General features: G+C 34.3%; 1 long non-coding RNA gene across 2 annotated transcripts in view; it reads left to right on the top strand.

The window, feature by feature from the left end:
* LOC134759752 (uncharacterized) overlaps positions 1-27105 on the top strand; it is a 79892-nt gene that overhangs the window by 7157 nt on the left and 45630 nt on the right. Inside the window, exon 3 of one of the 2 annotated variants that reach the window (XR_010136464.1) lies at positions 11668-11845. The exons of the other annotated variant lie outside the window; for it this stretch is intronic. This is a non-coding gene — a long non-coding RNA (uncharacterized LOC134759752). The remainder of the gene's footprint in view (positions 1-11667; positions 11846-27105) is intronic. 2 annotated transcript variants of the gene reach the window in all.

The raw sequence follows: 27105 nt of genomic DNA, 5'->3' as shown, positions 1-27105 counted from the left end.
TAATTTTAGAAGCAACAATAATACTTTAAATTTGTACAGAAATTTAGTTTCATAGTGCTTTTACGTACATTGTCTTATATGATCTTTGGAACAACCCTGTGATATAGAAAGATTATTATTTTTTCTATTATCCAAAACCAGTTACCAATCAGTAATTATGAACAATTATGTGATTTGTTCAAAGTTGTAGGGCTAATAACTGGTGATATCAAAATATGAAAGATGTCATGTTCCTGAATCTGTAATTTTATTTTATACTCCACTATGGATTAATTCTGTCTAGAGTAAATATAAGTTAAAAACAACATATACAAGCCAAGAAATTTTAACTTGTCCTTCTTTTCTCACTTTTGGTTCTCTGTAATTCAGTAGGAAAATGTTATAACTTTGTGCCTGGAAAAATGTTCAACATTCAAGAGAACTCATCCAGTGATTTAGAATTGATAGAAAAGTGAATTAAGACAGGATTCCATGCTCTTGAATATAGTACCAAAGAATCGCTGATTCTTGATCATTCCCATGAGTGCTCTGAAACTAGTTAATTTGTGCTTTCCATGTCACTGTAATTACAATGTTTTGTTTACATGTATAGTGTTATATAGTGATTGGCTAAATTATCATTTGACCTTGCATATTTATGTTTATGTTAAATAGTGTACAATGAATATCCAAAGAAAATAATATGGATATATCATACTAATGGCCAGGAAATTCTTTTTTCTTCTTGGCTTTAATTCTTTTGACTACCTTACAAATAATAGCAATAACAGATTATATTTACTTAAATTTAGTTGAAAGGAGAATTAGATCTATTATTTTTGCAGGTCTGATCTGGAGACTATGAGTTCCTATTAGATTGACCCATGGGTCATATACATTATATTAGATACACATATTTCTTGCCTCACTGGAATGCAATAAAATTCAAATAGCATAGAACTATATGGGCTATGTAAAGTTTCATCTAATTTCATATAAAAACTAGGTTTACTGGGTATATGCTAATAATTCTCAAATGAATATGCATTACCAATTATTTTTAACAACCATGAATAGCCTAATAGTTTAAACGTGTGCATTGTTTTACTGTATATATTGTATGTAGCCACATAAAACTGTACCCATCTGTACCCATCTAAAAACTATAAATCTCAGCCTTACTTGCAGTTATTTTCGTAATTTGGGCCATGTAACTGGGTTTTAGCTAACCCAATGGAGTAGAAGGGTGTTCTATGCCTAGACATAAGGCTTGCTCTGTCAACCTCCATAATCTCTTTTACTTGAAAGAGCATGGGAGTTATGCTGAAAATAGTGATATTATAAACAGAAATAGCCTAGATTTTTGAGTCATTTTTTGGAAGAATCCAAGAGAACCTATGGTACACATTGGAATTTGAATGGATAACAAACTAATTTTTGTCGAATGAAGTCATTGAGTTTTATAGTTTAGTTAGTACTACACCAGCATCCAGTCTACCTATCTGATATATCATGCTGTTTTGGTTACTGTAGCCCTTTAGTATAGTTTGAATTTGGGTAAGCATGATGCTTCCAGCTTTGCTCTTTTTGCTTAGGATTGCCTTGGCTATTTGGGCTCTTTCTTTGGTTCCATATCAATTTTAAAATAGGTTTTTTCTTGTTCTGTGAAGAATGTCAATAGTAGTTTATGTAGAATAGCATTGAATCTATAAATCGCTTTGAGCAGTATAGCCATTTTAACCACATTCAGTCTTTCTGTCCAAGAGCATGGAATGTTTTTCCATTTGTTTGTATCATCTCTGATTATTTTTAGCAGTAGTTTATAGTTGTCCTTGTAGAGATCATTCACCTCCCTTGTTATCTGTATTACTAGGTATTTTATTCTTTTTGTGGCAATTATGAATGAGAGTTTGCTCCTGATTGGACTCTCAGCCTGACTCTTTTTGGTATATGGGAATGCGAGTGATTTTTGTACATTGATTTGTATCCTGAGATGTTGCTGAAGTGGTTTATTGGCTTAAGAAGCTTTGGGGCTGAGATGATGGGGTTTTCTAGATATAGGATTATGTCATCTGCAAACAGGGATAGTTTGACTTCCTCTCTTCCTATTTGGATGCCCTTTACTTCTTTTCCTTGCCTGATTGTTCTGGCCAGGACTTCCAATACTATGTTGAATAGAAGTGGTGACAGAGGGCATCCTTGTCTTGTACTTGTTTTCAAGGGGAATGCTTCCAACTTTTCCCTATTCAGCATGATGTTGGCTGTAGGTTTGTCATATGTGGCTGTTATTATTTTGAGGTATTTTCCTAAACCCTCATGACACAGGTTTACCTATGTAACAAACCTGTGCATATACTCCTGAACTTAAAAGGTTTTTTTTTGTTGGTTGGTTAGTTTGTTTTAAAAAAAGAAGTTAGGGAGTAGATAAGAGGAAACTGAAATCAGAAGCTAGAAAGTAGGTGAATCGAGTCATACAGTGGCAAAAAACCTTGATTATCTGTGGTATATTTGAAAGCAAACTGTGGGCCTATTAAGCTTGTGGCTCTCAAGGAAAAAAGTTGGAAATCATTATCTTAGCACACTTTCTTGTTTGTTATTAGTATAAATAGATAAGAAATTATAAGCAATAATGGGTTTAAGGTAGAATTTAAAAGATCATGAGCAAATTGCAGTGTTGGAAAAGCTAACTGCTGCTATATCCCAAACAATAAAAAATTAATTTAAGATATATACATTTTTCCATTATCCCAGTAAAAATTTTCAGTTGTTTAAAGTGACCCAGGGATAATGTCAGCATAAGGTAGATAGCCACTATTAAATTGAGTGAGACAGATGTGATAGTGAGAAAGTAGAACAATATAAGCAGATTTGAAAACTATGTCTATTATTAAAAGAACTTAAGTTTGGAACAGACAAGAACCAAATATATTTGACACCTACAAAGTTTTGAGGAAAATAGGGACCATAAAAAAGTTAAGATATGTTAATACTTAGAAGTCTTAAGAGTTCATCCTTCATAAGCAATAGGCACAGACCATAAAAAAGTTAAGATATGTTAATACTTAGAACTCTTAAGAGTTCATCCTTCATAAGCAATAGGCACATTTCAAAAGCCTCTAGCTCTCCAGGAGTTCAAGCTCTTCCAAAACTACTTTAAATGATAAAGTGAATAATGAACTAGGAGGAGCTTTCCAGGATGTGGAGCCAGGACCAAGAAAAACTATGGACAAGACAGCTTATCTCATACAGTGGATTTAGAGTTTGATAAAAAAAAAATCAGATAACTCCCTGACACTTCTAGGGTGTAGAGATTTCACAATATCAGCTCACTGGTGTTTCAGCATTACTAGAGACCAATGACTATAAGGTCTCCTCTTAATTCCCTTTCCAAATTGAAGTATTTATTCTGGATATCCAGGCTCTATGCATAGTGTGTGAATTTATCTGTCTGTGGTCAGATGACTAAACTTTCTGTTCAAGGGGTTATGATCATTTAGACTTCTAGGAGAACATACAGGTTTTCAGGATCTAGTGGTCAGGGCTGTGTATGACTTAAAGATCATAGAGTTTAAACTGGATTTAATAACTGGGTGAGTCTCTGTGTTGTGCTCCTTAGGAAAAAATAAATTGTGTTCTATGTGTAGGAAAAAAAGAGAAACAGATATTTGGTGAACATAAAAGGGAATTATAACAGAGGCACTACATTACCAACTGCTCTAGCTAGTTTGGGACCATATAACTGGATAGTGGCAATGTGACCACTATCTTTAGTGTGAGAACAAGTGATATGTACTATTTCTAGGCCTAACCATGAACCTCCTTGCACAGTCATTCACACTGCCTTTCACTTTTGGGACAAGCAGAAAGGCCACATAAAAGATGGTGGCGTAAATTGCCAGTAACCTGGTTCACTCTATTACCGCTTGGAGGATGGTCACCAAGAAAAACTCCCTACCTGAAAAGGATTCTGTATCCAGGAAGATAAGTAAGTTTTATTGCTTAAATTTACTAAGATTTGGGTGTCTATTTGTTATTTGAACACAGCATAGCCTGTCCTATCTAATAAACTATGTCTCACTCAGCTAACAGATGTAGCAGTGTTTCATACAATTTTGTGCATCAAGCACTTAGCACAGTTCATAGTATAAAGTAAGAACAAACAATTTCTATTCAGTGGGTATTTGTTTAGGTAGTGAGTTAGATTAGAAGTTCAGACAGATAATATTTTACAGTGAGGAAACAAAGATCACCCATATGCAATGAATTGAATTATTGTTCCCAATTCTTCACCTCCCAGCAGCAAGGTTATAAATGAACTACCTTTAACTTGCCTTTTTTTTTTTTTTTTTTAGTGTGGTGTCTCTGTGGGGTCACAATGTATTTGCCTATCCCATTGATATTGGGCTTGCCAGGTGACTTGCTTTAGCCAATAGGATGAGTGTGTAGGTTACACCATGCTAATTCTCAGTTAAAGAGTTAAGAAGTGTTCCAGTTTCCCCTTGCCTCTCAGGGCTTCTTTCAGGTCATAAAAATAGTGCACCCAGGGAGCTGCTAGTTTCAGAAGGAGATGTGAGAAAACAAGAATCCACCTGAAGACTGGAGCCCAGCGCAGCTGAACCATTGTAATTCAGCTAAGATTGCTAAAACCTCAGGAACTCACAGACCTGAGAGCTATAAAAAAGAACATAAATAAAAATAAGGTTGTAGGAGAGATTTTAAGGTTGTTTGCTACACAACAAAAAGTGACTACTACAATGAATTTAATAGCTGGAAATTGAATTTAGCCTTTCACTATACAATGGGAAAGATTCATTTTAAATTTAAACAGTAATTCTTCTATTTAGTCCCTACTAAATGTTTAAGTTGGAATGCATCTTTAGTCTTTAAACTGTTTTATTTTTATTTCTTGATATTTATTTCATTCTGTAATTTACCATTAAAAAAGGACTTTTAACTTTTAAAAAGTCATCACTCAAAAGAAATTTGTTTCCCCAATTATAAAAATTGACAAGATAAAGAAACATAAATAAAAAATTTAAAAATGGCCATTTTAAAGATTGCTACTTTTCTCCTCCTATGAAAATATTCAACTCTAATGGATTTTGTTAATATCTCTCAGGTCCTCTATGGCATTTAAGAAATAACATTCACTGGAGTTTATACAATATAACTATGCAATTACTGTTTCCGTCTTCAATGTGTAGTGTGGAGAACTGCTCATTCATGGTTTTTTTTTTTTTTAGGCTTGCCCCATATATTTAACAGCAAACAGTTTACTAGCAAAACCAAGATGCCTCCTAATTACTTGAATTTATTTTTAGCACTTTCTCCATTAACTAGGCATTAGAAAAATGCTTTTATAACTTATCCCATTAAGTATCATTATCAATATTGTGCTGTCATATCTTCGATTGACCCTCCTTTTTGTGTGTGCTTCCCTGTTTATTTTATAGTAAATCTTTTAAAATGCAAATTTTATTCCCTCTTTCCCTGTGAGCTAGATTTAAGACCTCTTCCCTGAAGTGACCGTTCCTTCTTTCACTTTAGTCAAAAACTGATAACAGTCTTGGCAGTAGGAATAAATTTACTACTAAATTAAAGTTACTAGAAAATTCAGGCAAAAGAACTATACTGGTTGGACAGTTAGACACCACCTTTGTGGCATTAAATTTAGTATTTTATGTACTGGAACTAAGACTAGGAGAGATTACATTCTAAATTGCATATACAGAACATCTTGGTATAATATACATGGTTTATTGGTATAAAACAATGTATTATTACTGGAAGTGTTAGATAAATTTTAAATGTGTGTGAAATAGCCAATCAGCATTTTTCCAGTTCTATTTTCTACTACATATTTACTAATTGCTTTATAATAATTAGGAAAAGAGAAAAATATTTACGAAGACAAGATAGAATACATTAAATGGTAGAATTTCAATATTTGTGATTTGTTTTTATTATTTGTTCCTGTATTTTTCTATTTAAATCCTTTATCTTAGCAAATACAGGTGCAAAATGATAGTCATAACACATACAACATTTAAAATAAAATATATGTCTTATGAGGAAAAAATAATCTTTCCATTCTCGTCTTTATAAGCCTATATTTAACTTAATGTGAAAGCAGGAGGAGAGTTTCATTGTTTGGGCTTTTGAAAATGAAAGTCAGATAATAGTTTTCAAGTTTATTCGTCAGGAAACTTATCACATTTTAACAAGTCTTCCATTTAGAAAAATCTTTTTATTTTTATTTTGGACATGCACTGGTGAGTTAGCATGACAGATTTTATTCATTCTAAAATAGTACAGGAAAATATGATGTTATCACCTAGAATATTAAATACTATATTGTAAGTTTAGGTTAAAATGAATAGTGTCAAAGGCAGTTCAACCTCAAAGGAAGAAACAGAAAATAGGATAACATGATCCTAAATTTTTACCTGACCTGATTTTATCAATATGTGTTACTCTATGCAACAAAGTTTTTGTGGCCAATGACCTTATATTACTTTTGTATATTTAGGGCAGTTGTTCTTAACCTTGGCACTACTGACATTTGGAACTGAATAATTCTTTTTTGGGGAGGTTGTCGTGTTCATTTCAGAATGCTTAAAAGCTTACCCAGCCTCTACCCATATAAATATCCTTGACTCAATGCATAGAAAGCATTCTAGATGATAGTACCCTATTCTTGCCTGATATTGCCTCCAAGATGATGCTTTAGATTTTCTTTCAGCAGGACTTCCTTACACACTGTCAGATCAGCAGCAGTGGGGTGATGCATTCTGTATTACAGCCAGTGGATCCTGATCAGATGCTTTTTGGGAATTACCTGGCTGTCAATAAGGCATTCTGTAAGCACCTGCATAGTGGTGCTGGCTGAGGCCCAGAAAGAAGAAAAAGCAAACTCCCACTCTGAATAGGTGCCTATTCCTTTGTAAATGAACCACATGAAACTTGTAGTATAAAAGGGCCCAATATAGTCAACTTGGAACTAGGTAGCCATTTGGTCTACCTAATAATGTCATATTATTACTTCTTGTATGTTAACATTGGTCTGTATTGTTGTAATTTGGGAAATTCACAGGTGGTGGTAACAGTAGTTTAGCTCAGGTAAGTAGAATGCATACTTCTGGGTGCATGCCTGACTTCTGTCCTTGTTATCATAGCCTAGTCTTTAATGTACACATAATGATAGTATTATGGTGGCTGCTGGCATTTCTGTATCAACTAACATGAACTGGTTGAGCATTACTTTCACTTGGAAGTTTGATGCCTCTTCCCTGGTGTGTGTATTCTGGTGGGCATTCTTACTTCGTGTCCAATACCCTATGTCCATACATATACCTTTACCCTAGACTTCCTTGAGTAAATCTTTTAATCATTTTCTTCCCAAGTCCATCATCAACTAATCCAGCCGTTTTCACTGCCCATTAGTCTGCATATGTTATAACCTTAGGTCAATTCTCCTTCCACATAGAGTAAATGTCCAAGTGCTCCTGTCTTATGAGAGTCTTTGAAGCCTAACCTTGAGTGAAGCCACCATTCCTTTCTGACTAGCTTCCACATAATAAGCAAAACCACATGTAAAATATGCTTGGGCTTTTTCCTTATCTTGTAGCTGTTTTTAAATGATTCACCCAAAGGGTCTGTTGAGCCCACTGAACTTTCTGACTCAGTGCATCTGACAGTACCAGACTCATCATGGGAAGTTACAGGCAGTCAAGAGTCAAACCTTCTGCTTCTACCAGTGCTCAGTAGCATTACAGGAGCTATTTGAAAAATGACTTCAAATTTTTTATTGCATATTGCATGCCCTTGCTTCAGAATCCCAGGACCCACCAGAGCTTGCCATAACTCCACACTGCATCTTTTCCCCACATCCATACTTCAACTTCAAAGATTATGTTGAATCATACGACCCACAGTGCAGCTGCTCACACTGCAGCCTGGAAGTGCTGAAGTATGAAGCCCCTTTCAAAGCTGGAAGCCTTCCCTTTCTCCCTGTATGTGGGCTGGAGCAGTATTTGAGGGTATACAATGTGTTTTCTTCAGAACTTGAGGTCTACTAGGAGTTATACTTCCTTCTTTATAGTAGGAGATGAAAACAAAATATAGCAATTTATCTTTTACATTAGAGGGGATGTCCTGTCATGTCCCTTACTACTGTACCATTAAAACTTTACAGTAGTGACTGGCCCTTTAATCATTGAATGGTTTATCTTCCAGCCTCTGTAACACACATGTCCTACCAAAGCCAACTGGAGCCACTTCTTGCTTATCCTTCCTGATGAGCATAATGTCATTGATGTAATAAATCAACATGATGTTCTTCAGGATGTCTAGACAGTCCAGATCTCTTTTTACTATATTATGACAGAGTGTAATAGAGTTAACATAGTCCTTTGGCAAACAGTAAATGGATATTCTTGTTTGGTCCAAGGGAATGAGAGTTGTTTCTTATCCTTTTTGCTAAATGAATATCAAACATACTTACAAAATCAATGGCCACATAGTTTACCCAAGTTTGATTACTCTGCTCTACCAAACATATCACATTTGGCACAGCAGCTGCAATTGCAGTTACTATTTGGTTAAGTCTACAGTGTTGTATAGTTATTCATTGGGATTCAGGATCCATCAGGCTTCTGCACGAGTCCAGACTAGTAGATTAAAGGAAGATATAATGGGAACAATTATTGCTGCATCTTTTTATTCTATCATCTTGCACGGAAAAGTAAGTTGCATATTTTACATCCTTAAACATGGTAATATATCTCTGCCATTCCTCCTGGTAATCTGGCCTTCCCCCATTATGAAGGCACCCTCACAGGCAAAAGACCCAAACTCTAGTGTTACTTTAACTGCTAAGTATATCAATTCCAAATATATATTCAGATTTCAAGAAAATTTCCACCAAGCAGACCTGTGGAATCCATTTTAAGTTGGATTTTAGTCAGGATTCTATTATCTGAACTCACATGACCCCACATTAGGGGAGCCATAAGGCCACTTTAGTTCTGCAGGCATTAATGCTAACGTAAACTCTATTTTCAACTGTCCTCAAAATATCTCTGTGTTTCTCTTTCCGCAGTGTACAGTAAATGACCCATAAGTAATATCCCAAGTAAATGGCCATAGGTCCCTGGAAAAAACCTAGGGAAAATATTACAGTGTGTCCTTGCCAAGGTGTTGTAGGGTACTTAACCAGGAGGACCCAACAACCATGTCAGTTTATAGTTTCTGGGTCTGAATTAGGTATACATAATACTTACTTTCCTAAGCCTTTTAATCCCATCCTCTACCACCTGTCATGGCAATTCAGGCTTATCAACCCCTGGATGGATTATGCTGTGACCTAATCCTGTTTGTAGGTTTAGAGGCCAGAAAAGGAAATGGCTACAGCTTTTGAGGGACAGCAGCTTCTGTGAGTAAATACCTTTGTAGTGTTTTCTGATTTGGAGGGAAGGTATGGGTTTTACTGGGGTGAGGTAGCCCATTTCTGCAAGCTCAGAACATTAAGAAAAGTCTAGAGAGTTAAAAAAAAAAAAACTTCCAGAGTTTGTTAGCCTGTTCTCACTTTGCTATAAAGAAATACCTGAGACTGGGTAATTTATAAAGGAAAGAGTTTTAATTGGCTCATGGTTCTGCAGGCTGTACAGGAAACATGATGTTGGCCATCTACTAGGCTTTTGGGGAGGCCTCAGGAAACTTACAATTATGGCAGAAGGCAAAGAGGAAGCCAGCATTTTACATAACAGGAGCAAAAGGAAGAGGGGGGGGGAGGTGTTACACACTTTTAAACAACTAGATCTCACAAGAATTAACTCACTATTGTGACACAGTATGAAGGGGAAAATCCCACCCACACACGTGATCCAATCACCTCCTACCAGGCTCAACCTCTGATACTGGGGATTACAATTTGACATGAGATTTGGGTGGGGACACAGATCCAAACCATGTTACAGGGCATCTACTTAGATGTCCCAGTCTTGGGTCAGGGTCCCAGGTTTCCCAACTTGGGCCTGGTCTATGGCAAAATAGATCTGCTGTCATTGAACACTGAATGGCCTTTGAATTTTAGCAATCTGTTTTTCAAATTCTTGGCTTGATCTTAGTTTTTCCTGATCACTCAGAACAAGAGAAAAAAGCTTCTTTGGCTTCTTTGTGATATACCAAAGAGATTGTCTGGCTCTCACAGTTGTTTTTTGTTTGTTTTGTAATTTCAACTTTAATTTTAAATGTAGGGGTTACATGTACAGATCTATTATATGGTTATATTATATGATGCAGAGGTTTGGGATACAATTGAATACATCCCCCAGGAAGTGAGCATTAAACCCAATCGTTTTTGAACCCTTGCCTCACTCCCTTTTTCCCTTCTGTAGTAGGCCCTGGTCTCTATTGTTGCCATGTTTACGTCCAAAAGTACCCATTGTTTAGCTCCCACTTATAAGTGAGAACATGTGGTATTTGATTTTCTGTTTCTTCATTAGTTGGCTTAGGATAATGGCCTCTAGTTGTATGTATGTTACTGCGAAAGACATGACATCATTCTTTTTTAATGGCTATTTAGTATTCCATGGTGTATATGTACCACAGTTTCTTTTTCCAATCCACGGTTGATGGGCACCCAGGTGGATTCCACATCTTTGCTATTGTGAATAGTGCTGCAATTAACATAAAAGTGCATATTTTTTTGGTAGAACAATTTATTTTATTTTGGATATATATTCATTAATAGGATCGCAGGGTCAAATGGTAGTTCTGTTTTAAGTTATTTGAGAAAACTCCAAAATCATTTTCACAGTGGCTGAACTAATTTAAATTCCCACCAACAGTATATAAGTACTCCCTTTTCTCCACAGCCTTGCCAGCATCTGTTTTTGTTTTTTGTTTCTAATAATAGCATTCTGACTGGTGTGAGATGGCATATCATGGTTTTGATTTGCATTTCTCTGATGATTAGTAATGTTGAGCATTTTTTCCATATGTTTGTTGGCTGCTTGTATTTCTTCTTTTGAGAAGTGTCTGTTCATGTCTTTTGCTCACTTCTTAATGGGGTTGTTTTTTGCTTGTTGAATTAAGTTCCTTATAGATTCTGGATATTAGTCCTTTGCTGGATGCATAGTTTGCAAATATTTATTTCTCATTCCATAGGTTGTCTGTTTACTTTGTTTATAGTGTCTTTTGCTGTGCAGAAGCACCTTAGTTTAATTAGGTCCCACTTGTCAATATTTACTTTTGTTGCAATTGCTTTTGAGGACTTAGCCATAAATTATTTTCCAAGGCCGATGTCCAGAATTGTCTTTCTTAGGTTTTCTCCTAGGATTCTATAGTTTTAGGTATTCCATTTAAATCTTTAATCCATCTTGGGTTAATTTTTTGTATATGGTAAAAGGTACAGGTCCAGTTTCATTCTTTCACATATAGTTAGCCAGTTACCCCCAGCACCATTCAGTATTTTATCATTAGTCTATTTCAAGCAATTTATCAATAAGCATCCAATTCTTTTATTTTTATACTGACACCTCCCTTATACATTTCAGATGCTTGGGTTATGACATTGTATTTGCCTCCACTCACATTCCATTCCATATCACCATGGGTAAAAACTTTTAGAATTAAATTGCCACCATATTCCAGGAACTCTTTGCATGTCATTTATCTCCATGACAGGGACTTCATTTCCAGCTGGATGGTGAATGAATAGGCTGTGGCAAAACTTCATCTCAGAATCAGCTTTCTCAGAGCCCTGAAATAACTGCCAAAGTTGATTTTTTGGAGAAGCAGAAGTTAAGATGAAGTTAAGAGCGTAAAAAGATTTTGGGGGTTTAACATCAGTTAATCCCACAAGGTAAGAAGTAGGATTGGGCAGGTGAACTTCTAGATAAAGCCATAGGTCTGACAAATCTCTGCCAATGAAATGATGGGCTCCAGAGCAAAGAATGCCTGCTTTGGATATTCTGCCTTAGTTGAAAATGGGGAGCCCCTTGTAATTACCTTGCTTTGAGAGGATGGGACTCCAGCTTCAATACTGAGGGACCCTAAAAGCACTAAGAACTAGGAGCTCTTAGCAAACCCCAACCCTTGTAACTGGGAGGCACTCCCTCCTTGAGGAGGAATCTGTGGTGCTGACTCACCATCAAAACATGAGTCTTCAGACTTTCTAAACTAGTTGTGATGTTGATTTTGTGAAAGTGTTTGGCAAAAGACATGCTGTTCTGTGTAATAAAATTGGAAAATATTTTGACTTAGTTTCTTGGGAATATAAGCAGATAGAGGGAAAGAAAGAAAAGAGAAGGGAATGAGGTAGGGAGGGAGGGAGAGGGAGGGAGAAGGGATAGAGAGGGAAGGAGGGAGAGACACACACAGAGAGAGGGAAGAGTCCTAAACTTCTAGAGAAAAAGCAAAGAATATCTGAATTTTTTTTGAAATGCTATAACAAACCCTTTTCAGTCTTTTTAAACTTTTAATAAAGTTTTGTATAAAATAAAGATCAGTGCTTTATTTTGGTTGAAATCAAGTGAAATATTTTTTGTTCTAGATCCGGAGTGATACAGTGTAGAGCAAAAGAACCACAACTGGATAATAAGATAATTCATAATTTGAAACCCTTCCATAGATGACACTGAAACATTCCTATCTCCTAATTCTAATAACCATATGAAGTATCTATTATTGCCCCTATATGGAAGAGAATGGGAGAAGTCATCATGTACTGAAATCCCACAGCCTGGAAATAGCAGAGCCAAAATTAAAATCTCAAATCTGTGGACTGTGTACCCATTCAGACTTAGAACAAATATTTAAACAAATACTTTTTTTGGTTCCCAGAAGCAAAACCCTGGAATCATTGTTCACTCCCGTTTACTTTTTCTATTCTACACATCTAATCAGTTGATAATATATGAGCAGCCTTTATTTACAGGACTCTTTAACAATTTTTCTTTTGGTTCCTATTTGCCACCACTGATACCCAGACCCCACAATGTTTCAATCCCAAATTTCTGTGACTAGCCTCCTACATTTCCTCCTCGAACTTTTATCTCTGCATATTTATAAAACGCAATTATCACCTGGCTATTTTATTATTCGAAAATGATCAGGGATTCCTCATGGCTTATTTTTATACGTTCAAACATTTTTGGTGTTTAGTAGATGTCAGCAAGCATGTTAGGTGTTGGGGTACAATGATGCATAAAGGCCTAGTCCTTGTTCTTGGGAATGTCACACAGTTGTAGACATGGCAGAACACAGAGAGGAAAGTATGGATTTGCATGGAGTGGCATAGGCCATATGGAAAGGGAGATTTGTGATGATTACATCACTCTTGGCCTCTTCAACCTGTCCTTCCTGTTGCGCTCCACTCTCCCATTTTTTTTCAAGCCACCAGCCAACAAAAATGTCCCATTCCTATTTGAACAGTATTTTAGTTTGACCCTCATACACAAAGCTCTTGCTCATCTTTCATCTTTGTTCATTATTCCTGCCCGAGATGGCTTTCAACAACTTGTGTCTGTGCATGCACATCTTTTTCCAGCTTTTAAAAAATAAGCACAAAAGCCAAGGTTTTGTTTCTATCATAGAGTTTTGCCAGACAATTGAAGTCCATACCATTTGTTCTCTTCTCTAAATCCCTTTTGCACATAACTGATTACATCCCACTCTTAGAATTTCTCTATACGTTATTGAATTCAGCATGAGAATATCATCTTTAAAATTAGCTCTTTTATTCATCAAGGGGTTATTCTAAACTAGGCAGCACAATTAAATAGGACCCTGTTTCTATTTTACTTACCTTATAGAGAAGTAGAAATAGATGGATGGTTTAACCCATCATTGAACAGCTGTTTTCAGGACTCCTATCAAATACCTCAGCAAATATTTTATGTGTTCTGGGTATGTGGTAAATAAGTCAGAGTCCTTGTTCTAATGAAGTTTATAACCTAGTAATAGAGATGTATTAAAATAAACAAATTAAAACTATATTTATAGACTTGGAGTTAATGACATTAAAGAAGGAGGATATAAGCAAGAATGCATGGGATTCTGCAACTTTTTCAGAGTAGTCTGAAAATGTCTTGTCAAAAGAGTCAAAATGATATCCATTCTATTAACTCCTCCCTCATACTACAAGGAGCCAGTCATATGGCAAACATAGGAAGGGGCATTTCAGGCGAAGAAAATGCTGTTGCAGAAGCCTGGAAAGCTAAGGTAACCAGAGCAAGTGAAGCAGGAAGTGGTACAAGAAGCTGGAGAAAAAGGCTCTTACTGTTAGCAAACAGTGACATTCAGAATTATTTCTCATTGATTTTCTTATTAGAAATGCTTTGTACTCTCTGGTGGAGTATGGGATACTGATGGCTCTTGACGTTTTGTTGTTTTATATGTACATCAATTGAAAATTAGGATCATAATTATTTAGTGACAATATCTTATAAAGGTTATGTCTAATCTTCCCAAAATGGCTTTACAATTTAGTCCTCCTTAAAATTTCAAGTATCAAAAGTAAAGAACTAACACTATGCTGGCATCTCTGACAGCAAACCAATTCCTGAATTAAGTTGTTGGTGGGAGTGGGACATGTTTCAAAGCTTAAAAAATTGTAAAAAGCTAACCCACCAATTTAATAGAGAGGAAAATACAACGAACCTGTTTGCTACAGTTCTAGCCCTGGTTCAGGTGACCTATAATTGAAATACTCTGAGTAATCTCATTTTTTTTTTCAGGTTTAATTAAATAAATCTATACCCTGGAGTTTTCCCTTCTTCTATTGTCTCTAGTCTCTGAGGTAATGTAGAAATTTGCCGACTGCTAGGGTAGTTTAATTAATGTAACAATTATAATTCTAGCTAATATTAGTAATCAGTATATATCAAACATTTTGCTAAGTATCTTGTTTGTACTTTTTAAATTTAATTATCTCAGAGCTCTATGAGAGATGTGTTATGATTATCCTTATTTATAAGATTAATAAACAGAGGCTAAGAAAATTAATTTGCTTCAGGTCACACAATTAGTAAGTGACAGAAACAGGATTTGAATCCAGGAAGCTTGATTTTTGAATTTACACTTAACCACCACTCTTTCAAATTAAACCAAACAAAACCCACAAATTTGAAAATACATTTGGAAATCTGACTCATATGTATTTTCAATTTCTAATAATCAAATTAGATCATTATAAATACACCACATCTTTTCATGTAATACTTAACAGTGAAATAACTCAGTAAAAAACCAACACACTCAGAGTATTACATATATTAAGCAATTTTGGGGTAATAAGACAACAAATATGAATTGGTGATGCAAACATGGTTTTATAAATAGAGAGCATGGTAAGAAAAATTCCTAATTTTATAATTTTATTTTTTTCAATAAATTCCTTTTATGAATTCAGTGTACCCTCATCAATTCTCCATCTCAGTTGCTGCATGTACCATAAAGAAATAAAATGCCCATGCGTATATCCTGAATGGTCTCGCCTAGGTTTTCATGTCTAAAACACCAACAGCAATGGCAACAAAAGCCAAAATTGACAAATGGGATCTAATTAAACTAAAGAGCTTCTGCACAGCAAAAGAAACTACCATCAGAGTGAACAGGCAACCTACAAAATGGGAGAAAAGTTTCGCAACCTACTCATCTGACAAAGGGCTAATATCCAGAATCCACAAAGAACTCAAACAAATTTACAAGAAGAAAACAACCCCATGAAAAAGTGGGCAAACGATATGAACAGACACTTCTCAAAAGAAGACATTTATGCAGCCAACAGACACATGAAAAAATGGTCATCATCACTGGCCATCAGAGAAATGCAAATCAAAACCACAATGAGATACCATCTCACACCAATTAGAATGGCGATCATTAAAAAGTCAGGAAACAACAGGTCCTGGAGAGGATGTGGAGAAATAGGAACACTTTTACACGTTGGTGGGACTGTAAACTAGTTCAACCATTGTGGAAGTCAGTGTGGCAATTCCTCAGGGATCTAGAACTAGAAATACCATTTGACCCAGCCATCCCATTACTGGGTATATACCCAAAGGATTATAAAACACGCTGCTATAAAGACTCATGCACACGTATGTTTATTGCGGCACTATTCACAATAGCAAAGACTTGGGACCAACCCAAATGTCCATCAATGATAGACTGGATTAAGAAAATGTGGCACATATACACCATGGAATACTATGCAGCCATAAAAAAATGATGAGTTCATGTCCTTTGTAGGGACATGGATGAATCTGGAAACCATCATTCTCAGCAAACTATCGCAAGGACAAAAAACCAAACACCGCATGTTCTCACTCATAGTTGGGAATTGAACAATGAGAACACTTGGACACAGAAAGGGGAACATCACACACTGGGGACTGTTGTGGGGTGGGGGGAGGGGGGAGGGATAGCATTAGGAGACATACCTAATGTTAAATGATGAGTTAATGGGTGCAGGACACCAACATGGCACATGTATACATATGTAAGAAACCTGCACATTGTGCACATGTACCCTAAAACTTAAAGTCTAATTAAAAAAAAAAGAAATAAAATGATGTCTTCTCAAATATCTCAGAGTTAATTTTAGAGATCACTGTGTGTGTTTTGTGTGTACATAATTATAGGGAACGCTTAACAAAAAGGATGCTTAACAATGAACTTGCTATTGTACACAGGGGGATTTTTAGCTTTCAGAGCATTATGTATGCACTTCTCCCACCACACAATTACAGGTTAATTAATCCAGAGTGATTTTCTGACATCACGATGTAAAACATCCATATGTTTAACTGTTGAAACACATTCCAACATGATAGAACAATAATCACAAAATAAACAAAAAATCTAAAAATAAATTATTCTTAACTTTGTGTATCTATCAAATAATTTAGGGTCATTTTTACTTTTTTTCTGTTTTGAGTCTTATTTTCTTTAGCTATCCCTTGATTTTGAAGTCGTGTGTTTGTGTGTGTGTGTGTTTGTGTTTGTATGTGTGTGATGTTTGAATTATTTCACCTTTGTCCTATGTATTTTCTAGACTCTATTCTTTTTATAAGCGGTCTGAGCATCAATGGTCAGAGAGTAATATAAAGATTTTAATTGATTCAGAGATATAGAGGTGCATATGCTTGTACCAGCAACTGAGGACTTGGTCAACAAGAAGGGCATCCTCTTTACTGGGGCCACCACTACCTAGATTTTTCAGCTTGTAGGAGCAAGGGAAGGTCAGCCCAGTCTGGACAGATATCTGATTTTTGAAAAATGTTTAAACTCCTTAATTTAAAATGTTGGTCTTTAATTCCAAAATATTTTAATATGTCTGTGCCACACAAAATATGTGCACAGCCTGTCATTTAAAACTACAAAGTATAATGGGATTGACTCTGAAGTTTAATAAGAGTTATCAATTATTAGTTACTCTTGCTATGGAAGCCTCCAATTTTTTTTTACATAGAACATAAAAATGATACTATATCACACTGATTGTTTACAGTATTACAAAATGTAACACATGAAGGTTCTGGGCACATTTCCTGATACGCAGAAAGATTTATGTAAATTTTAATTATCTTTCCTTTATGTCTTTTTTTACTCTTGCCACATATTTATTTGGCTAAATGTGTGTTACTTATCTACTCTCTAAATCTTCCTCTGCCCCCACTTCCTCCTCAAATTTGTCTAGCTTTTATTAATTTATTGTTGTTATTATTCTATGATTATTGTCATTAAATACATCTTCACTTAAACATAATGTGTTTTCCCTTTGCTTTGCTGATATTTTCATTTCAAAATCGAAAATAAAGGGAGAAAACATTAGGTGGGCTTCTAATCTGACCTGCAACTACAAGTGATTCGCAGCAGCTTGCTGAAAAACGGAACTTCTTAACTTTCATTGTGAAGAAAAGAGTTAAACAAATGTAATGTGTTTTCAATAAAAGCTCTCCATTATGGGTATTTGGATGATCCCTTGAAAAGCCTGCCCTGGTAAGCTTCACAGGGGATGAATGTGAGGGCAGCCATCATGCAGTCATGGAAAAAGTTCCAGATTTCCCTGTTTGATTTATTTATATTCTGCTGCACCTTTCATTGTTCCTAACGTAACTCTTACTTAGTCTTCTGACAAATCCCTTTAGATTAATAGTGCCTGTGCAGTTACCAAAACTTTCCTTTGTTTTCTAGATTATAGTCATTGTTTTTTTCTATCTGACTCAATAATTCCATGGACTGTAAGCATAAATGTTCATGTTTGGCATGACCTGGAGTTTTTTCAGTGTTTTTTACTGTTCTATGTTTTCACATACAATACGATGTTTTGTGGGCAATATAAAGTAAATGTAATGTATTTCTTATAGAAAAGAAAGAATTTATAGATCTAGTCTGTCTACATACTTTCTACTTATTTCTATAAAATTTGGATGGTTGAATACTAAAACATATGTTCATTCACTACATTTTCATAAAAAGCATATTTTAATTTTAATAAAGAAGTAAATGAATATGTGGTTCTAAAACATTAACTAAATATTTTGAATATCTCATCATGACAAGACTGGATAATATATTGATTTGAAAACACAAAAACGAATGGACTTTTATGACTCCATATACCCAGAAATACGTGTTCCTCTATGTGTACAATTGAGACCCCTACACAGTTCTATTTTATGAGTAACACTAAGGCAAAAAAAAAAGTCTCATTTTTATTCTTTTATTTTTACTTGTAAATTTCATTCTTTTGTTCAGAGACTTGGTTCTTTGTGTTTCTTAAATGGTAGTTGAAAGAATGATTTTATTCCTTCATTTTTATAAAAAAGCAAACACAGAAAACATATTTTCAATTGAACTGTGGTACCTTACTCTTCAGGTGGTACTAGTTCATAAACACTTCATATTATAAATTTTTTTCATAAAGCAATGGTCTCTTTACTGGTAAATTTCAAGGAACATATTAAAACAATCAATTTTAGAGATTGTTATTATTTTACAGTTTTACTTCTCTCATATCATATATAGCAATTGATACTGGAACCTGAAATGTATAGTACAATAAAAAACATTAAAAACTAATCTCACATATAAATATATATTAAAAACTAATTAAAATCAAAACATATAAAATCTATAAATAAATTAAAATAAAAAGAATTCTTTAATATTAGAAACTCTACTAATATAATGCATTATATCAGTAGGTGAAGGGAGAAAAACTGTGTGATCATGATAGATGACCCAAAAAAGCAATAATGAGCATGTATCTTTAATTAAAACTCTTAGCAAACTACGAGTGAAAGGATAAAAGTATCCATCACAAAGTAAAATTGATTATACTCAACAATCAAAATATAGAAACAAATTAAGTAAGAAACATTCAAAACAATTTAAGAGAAATCATGAAAACAGCAGTGGAATGTTTAAATAACTTGTGTTCCTCAAGATAATGAGCTGTTAATGAAGGTTGAAGTAGCCTTAGCATTAGGGCCATTTCCACTTAACTTAGGGGCAAGACGATGTTGGCCTTTATGATCATTATTTTTTTTAACATCCTGCTAGAAGTTCCAGTATAATTATTTAGGGAAGCAAATTTAAAAAAATACAAATTTATAATCAAAAGAGGAAAATAATATTAATCGCTGATCACATGATTTTCTACTTTGGAAATCCAAGAAAACTAACTAAAAACTGATTAAAACTTATCTGTCCATTAACATAGCTGGATTGAATATAAGAGAGAAATAAAATTTTCCTATATTCTAATAATAAACACTCAAAATAGAAAATAAGGAGCCACATACAACAGCAGGATAAACATAAAATTCTAAGCAATTAACTAAAAGGTATTTCTGGAACTCTATGAAATAAAACTACATACATTTCCTATGGAATTTAAAAGAAATACAAAAATAAATAAATATAATTTTTTTAATAAATAGACTTGTGGACACCTAAGAATATCTTAACTCAAATACTAAACTTTGGGAAGGCATAGTAAACTGGACTAAATCATTCTAAATACCATTTGGATATATATTGATTTAGAATTAAAATAGTAAATGTGAGAGGAGCTTTCCCTCACAATCATTAAAATCTTTATAAACATACTATCAATAAAACCGTAGAGTATGCTGGGCCTGGTGGCTCATGTCCAAAATCCTACCATTTTGGGTGTCCGAGGTGGGAGGCTTGCTTGAGGCTAGGAGTTTGAAACCAGCCTGAGCAATACAGTGAGACCCTGTCTCTACAAAAAATTTAACCAAATAGTGAGGCATTGTGGTGTACGCTTAAGTCTCAGTTACTCGAGGGGCTGAGGTGGGATGATCGCTTCAGCTGGTAGTTCAAGGCTGCAGGGAGCTATCCATGATTGTGCCACTGTACTCCAGCCTGGGCAACAAAGTGAGACCCTGTCTCTCATAAATTTTTTTTTTAAAATAAGTATTAAATAAAACATTGGAATAACAGCAACAAAGCGCAAGGATAATAGGTCAAGGCAAGAGTGATGAAAGTTCAGAAACAAAGGCAATTTTGCATAATAATTTAGTTAAAATGAATATTAAATTGGCATTTTAAGTAGGTAGAATGACCAAAGGGATTAACCAATAAATGACAGTAGAATAATTGGCTAACAGCACACATCCCTACATCACATTTTATACCAAAATAAATCCCTGATGAATTAAGGACTTATGGTTATTGACATTATATTTAATCTTTATCCTCAGAAATTAATTTTACTAGTAAATACCTAGTGTTTCTGAGGACACTTCAATATATTGTGAATTAAGTGTGAATTTTTTCAAAATTTCTAGAAAGTAATTTGTCAATATGTGTTTAATGTTTTAAAAACATTCATAATAGTTGATTTACAAATTTTTTGGTTTGAAATATATTTTCAAATATTCCATAACATTTAGAAAAGTCTTCATTAATATATGATAACAATAGCAAAATCTTGCAAACACTGACAGTATTTATCAATATGGGATTGGCTAAATAAACTAAGGAAACTTCAAACAGTTGATCTGTGGTCATTAAAATAGGACTATATATTATTTAAATAGAGAGTTGTCCAAATTTCCCATTCCTCCTTCTCTCTCCCTCTCTCTCCCCATCTATATAGGTATTTAACATACACACAAATAACATACACAAATTGAAAGTACATATACTATAAAGCCAGTAATTGTCAGAGGTAATAATATACTCTCTTAAAATTTCTTTTTCTTCTATTTGCATTTTCTGATGTTGTTTTCTCTTCATTACGTTTATGGATTATTCACAAATTATGTTACTCTTATGTCCATAGGAAAATAATTTTAAGTATTTCTGTGAAGGATACCTTTGTTAATTACATTTTCTTTATTATTATTATTATTATTATACTTTAAGTTTTAGGGTATATTTTCTTTGATTGATAATTTTCTATAAAGATACCTGTGGTTCCAATCAGACTGTAAGTAGAGACCTAATATCTCATATATCTTTATATTTCTCAATATACCTACAATTCTGCTCAATGATTAATAAATATTGGCTGTATTAGTATATCAAATGTGGTACCATCATTTTTAAAGTAGTCTGTTAATGCTGAAAATACTGAGATTAACAAATATAAACTTATAATCGTGGCCTTTAAAAACCAACCAAAATTATTTAACAGCTAGTGGATCAATTAATATGATATGGGCCAATAAATTATCTACAGACAGAAGCATCATGCAGCGTTCTCTGGCAAAATGAGCGCTGTATTATAAGGATGATTTAGGACTCAGCCAAGTAAAGAAGCTGAGAGACTTGGGTCTTTTACAGAGATGAGGCAGAATGTGAAGGAACCCAGAACAAAAATATCAACAAAATACAAACTTTTAAAAGTCATTTTCTTTTTTGAAACGTTGAATTATTAGATGCTCAAAGGCAGGGAAAGGTAGTAGAGGGTGCTAGTACATCACTGCCAAGAGCCGTCAGTTGATGTACCAAGAGGTTTAAATTTTATCTTTAAAATAAAGGAAAGCCTTTGACATAGGTTAAGTATGGAAAGGGAAAATGTTCACGTGGTATTCGAAAACATTTTGAGATTTTACATATCCCAGACGTAGAAGTCCTTTGGAAACTTTGGAAATAGAGTCTTGCCTCCTGGTATACTGAACTGGAATTGGACACTAAATAAGTTCTTTTTTCCCCATAAAATTTTCCTCTAATACACTTTTGCCTTTTTTAATGCAATATGCATGGGACTTTTATATTTTATACATATAAAGATAAAACTGAACAAACATATATTAGTAAGTAACAAATAATAGAGTAAAATTGATCATCATAAATAATAATGGTAAAGCACAGATATGATTCAAATGTGGAAAGTGTTCTGGGTGAGACAAGTTGAAAGAAAAGCCTTGAAAGAAACAGTGAATATGAACTCACTGTGATGAAGAAATGGCACTAAGGTATCAAAATACACACCAGTTAGCAGAAACTGACTCACATTTGGGGGCTTGATACGCAATGAAGAGACCTTATAGATGAGTGAGTAAAGTGCTGGAAGAATCACTTTTCCACGTGGAAGTGGGGAAAATAAAGACATATTAAAGATATAAAAAATCAAAACTTTATAAAAATGGTAGAATATAAGTGAATGTCTTTCTGACCTATAAGAGAAAAAAATTTACAAAAGACACGTAAAACAGAAATAAAAAATGCATAATAAACTATTTTATTAGAAAAGGCACAAAAATCAGAGTGGGAGAAGATATTCAGAACTTATTAAAATTGTACTTATCAGGATACATAAATAAATCCTTCATAGAAAAAAAGCAAATAAAAAATAGAAATATGAATGGGCACAAAAAAGTCCAAAGTGTAAACCCTAATGAACAAGAAATACATTTGTATTGTGTGTGTGTGTGTGTAAATACATATATATATATTTTAAGATTAGAAAAGTCAGAAGGAATCTAATTGGGACTGTTAGGTGAATGCCTAATGATTTACCATTTAAATTGTCAGAAAATTGCTCTGTTTGATGAGGGGAATGAACAGGTGCATTGTTGTGATGGAGAAGGACTCTCTGAAGAAGCTTTGCTGGGTGTTGTTCTGCTCAAGTTTTGACTTTCTCAAAACACTCTCATTATAAGCAGATGTTCTTATTATTCTTGTTCATTCTTTAGCCTTCCAGAAAGCAACAAGCAAAATGCCTCAAGCATCCCAAAAGATTGTTGCCATAATCTCTGCTCTTGACTGGTCAACTTTGCTTTGACTGGCCCACTTCCTCTTCTTGGTAGCCATTGCTTTGCTAGTGCTTTGTGCTTTGTCCTCAAGATCATACTGGGAAAGCCATGTTTTATATCCTGTTACCTTTTAAAAAAAAAATCATGGGTACATAGTAGGTGTATATATTTATGGGTATATGAGATATTTTGAAATAGGCATAGAATGCATAATAATCACAAAGGATAAGTAGGGTATCCATCACCTCAAACATATGTGTTTTCATTGTTTTACAAACAACCCAATTATACACTTTATTTTTGCACTCATTAACCATTCCCCTTTCCCCGCAGCCTACTACCCTTCCCAGCCTCTGGCAACCATCATTCTAGTCTCTATCTACAAGAGTTCAGTTGTTTTAATTTTTAGCTCTTGCAAATAAGTGAGAACATGTGAAATTTGTCATTCTGTGCCTGGTTTATTTCACTTAACATAATAACCTCCAGTTTCATCTGTGTTGTTGCAAATGACAGGATCTCATTATTTTGTATGGATGAATAGTACTCCATTGCACATATGTACCTCTTTTTTATTTATTTGTCTTTTTATAGATACTTAGGTTGTTTCCAAATCTTGGCTATTGTGAATATGCTGCAATAAACATAGGAATGCAGATATCTCTTTGATATACTGATTTCCTTTTTTTGGGATATATAGCTAGCAATGGGATTGCTGGATCATATGGCAGCTCAATTTTCAGCTTTTTGGGGGAACTTCCAAATTGTTCTCCTTAATGATTGTATTAACTTACATTTCTTATTTTGAGAAATGTCTGTTCACATCTTTTACCCATTTTTAAGTGCATTATTAGAATTTTTCCTGCAGAGTTATTTGAGCTCCTTATATATATATCCTCTTTATTCATCCTATTACAATTCTTCAAATAAATGCTTCAGGATCTTGATCCTGCTTCTTTAAAATTCCCATTGAAAGCTCTGTTCTTGTCTGCAGCTAATCTGGGCACAATAGTTTTAGCACGCACTGAGTAGAAAGTCTGCTCAACTTTAATTTTTCAGTCAGAATTGTGTAAGTTGCACCAATTGAGATTTCTATGGTGTTGATTATTTTTGCTGTTAATCATCAGTCCTCTTCGATCAGGGCATGAACAAGATTAATTTTTTCCTCACATGTTGATGTGGGTGGTCTGCTTCTGTGTGCTTCATTTTCCACATCATCTTGTCCCTTCTTAAAATGAGTTATTCATTGCGGAGCTTGCAGTGAGCTGAGATCGTGCCACTGCACTCCAGCCTGGTTGACAGAGCAAGACTCCGTCTCCAAAAAAAAATGAGCTATTTATTTGTAAACTGCTGATTTCTTTGGAACATTGTCCCCATAAACTTTTTGTAGAGCATTAGTGATTTCACCATTCTTCCACCCAAGCTTCACCATCAGTTTAATACTTGTTCTTGCTTCAATTTTAGCAAAATTTATGTTGTTCTAATGTGGGCCCTATTCAAACTGATGTCTTATTCTCTTGGTGCTTTAAAATAGATCTTATTCAGACGTGTTATAAAAATTTAGTATGTGTTTATTTTGGGGCAGAAAATGATTTGAAACCCTTGCACAGGTTTTTCATAATATGCATTTTCATAAACTTTTTGACGTCCTATTTTGTCTAAAGTTTGACTGTATACATACAATATAACCAACAAAAACTCATTTCTAAGAAAACTCTTTCACAAATGAGGTAGGAGATAGTCACAAATATGCTCTCTGAGTATTATTCTTAGTATGTGGGCCATGAAAGAATGCATAAAAAGGGGTAAATTGTAAAAATATTATATTATTTTCATATACTTTACATGGGATACTACACTATCACTTAAAATAAATGATCTAAATCTTATGGATCCCAAAAGAGGTTGAATAAAGAAGCCAGATACAGATGATTTCATGGGTATAGTTTTGGGAAGCACATGATTTTTATAAATGTACAGCCTTTATATATGTGACAAAAGTATATAAATGGGGTGAGCTTCAGGTCAAATTAATAGTAATTGTATCTGGGGTTGAAGAGGAATGGGGCTTTGGAGGTGAACGTAGGGAATTCAACTCTCATTTCTGTAAAATTATGTTGAAAATATGTTCATATGATAGTCTTTATTTGTTTATTTGAAGAGGTAGTTACTTGAATGTTCGTTATATTAGTCTTTGTAGTTTCAAGTTTTAAAAAATCACTCTTTTGAAAATAAGATTGGACTGGGCTTATCTAGAAAAATAGGATATGTTAAAAAGAAAATATATTGAGGATTAAGTTCAAATGATATAATAGTACGAAATAATTAATAATTTGTGATCATGTTACTAGAGTGAAATAAAAATTGGCATTTGAAATTCTTCTGGAAATTGCATATTAGATAGAAGAACTAAGGTGATGTTTCAGGAAATACGTTAAATGTGTTTAAATGTTGAACTCAGGAAGGACACTACAAGGAAATATGGTCCTTTTGTGTGAATTACTGAACGTACCCTCTCCATAGGAATAAATTACAAAATCACATATGTTTCTTGTGGATGTATGATAATAAAGCATCCCTTCCTCTGGCTTATGCAACACCAGGCCTAGAAAATGACTTGACTAACTGGATTTCAGCACTCATTGAAACCCCTAGCCAGGAGCTTTCCTGCATTGGTAATACCCAACAAATTTAATCTTTAATCATGCTGCTGTGGAAATTTTATGATATAAGAGAGCATCAGTATTGCATATTTTGGCTTATTCCTACATTTTGTGTAGTATAAAATGCATTATCCGTTCTGCTGATAATATTATTTTAGAGTTTATATTCATGAGCAATCCAAGTTTTAGTAATTTTACTGTAGTCTCTACCTAGGCGTAGTCATAGAGTAACCAAAATTTATGCCAGACGAATTATCAGAATTCACCTGAAACCTCTTGTTTCTGAGTTTCGGTATCTTATAGTCAACCTGCCAGCTATAATAGGTTGATAGCCTATAACTTCTATGTATATGTCAAAGAACCATATGTACACACATACATATATACATATATTTGTATAATTTGTATATTTCTATGTGTATGTACACACACACACACACACACACACACACACACATGCCCACGTGCACCTGTGGAGTGTTGCTAATGTGGGCCAGATAAACAGCTTCAGAGGGAGTTAAAGAAAGGTGCCATCTTTGAACCCACTCGTGAATGGCTCATTATCTGCTATATTCACTTATTTTGTTCACCAAAGTAGCAGCCTCTGAAACTAATAATGAAAAATGCACCTTGATACTTCTATTGTCTGTAATGAACCTAATCACATAGTGCAAAAGAACATATCTTATGTGTTTGACTATAATTAACCAATGCTATAAATTAAAAGACCTATAGCTTTGTATAAGCTCCATTTCCACTTAAGTACAATGTGCTTGTACATTTTAAAATATAAGAATTTCTTACGTTAATAAGAATCTCTAATGTTATTGTGTTTGTGACCATGAATGTACACACACACACATGCACACATACACACACACACACACACACATCTATAAATGAACCTGGCCATAGCCAATATTTTGAATTTTTAGTCCAGCAAGTGAGCCATAAATAATACAATTACTCTGCAAGCTATTTGGGCCAAAATGTAGGGAAAAGGAAACTAAGTCCTGGAAACTCATGAGTATAGATCAGAGAGTGAAAATAAAAATATTAAGTTTTAATAATTAAACCTCTGGGCTGAGATAAGCTGAATTGGGTATAGTGGAATGAAAAGGAAGCAGAAGGAACAGTAACCAAAACAGCATGGTACTGGTACCAAAACAGAGATATAGACCAATGGAACAGAACAGAGCCCTTAGAAATAATACCACACCTCT

Source organism: Pongo abelii, chromosome 13 (assembly GCF_028885655.2).
Source record: "Pongo abelii isolate AG06213 chromosome 13, NHGRI_mPonAbe1-v2.0_pri, whole genome shotgun sequence".
Lineage (NCBI taxonomy): Eukaryota > Metazoa > Chordata > Mammalia > Primates > Hominidae > Pongo > Pongo abelii.
The sequence above is the reverse complement of the archived record's forward strand: the minus strand, read 5'-3'. Positions and strand labels throughout refer to the sequence as shown.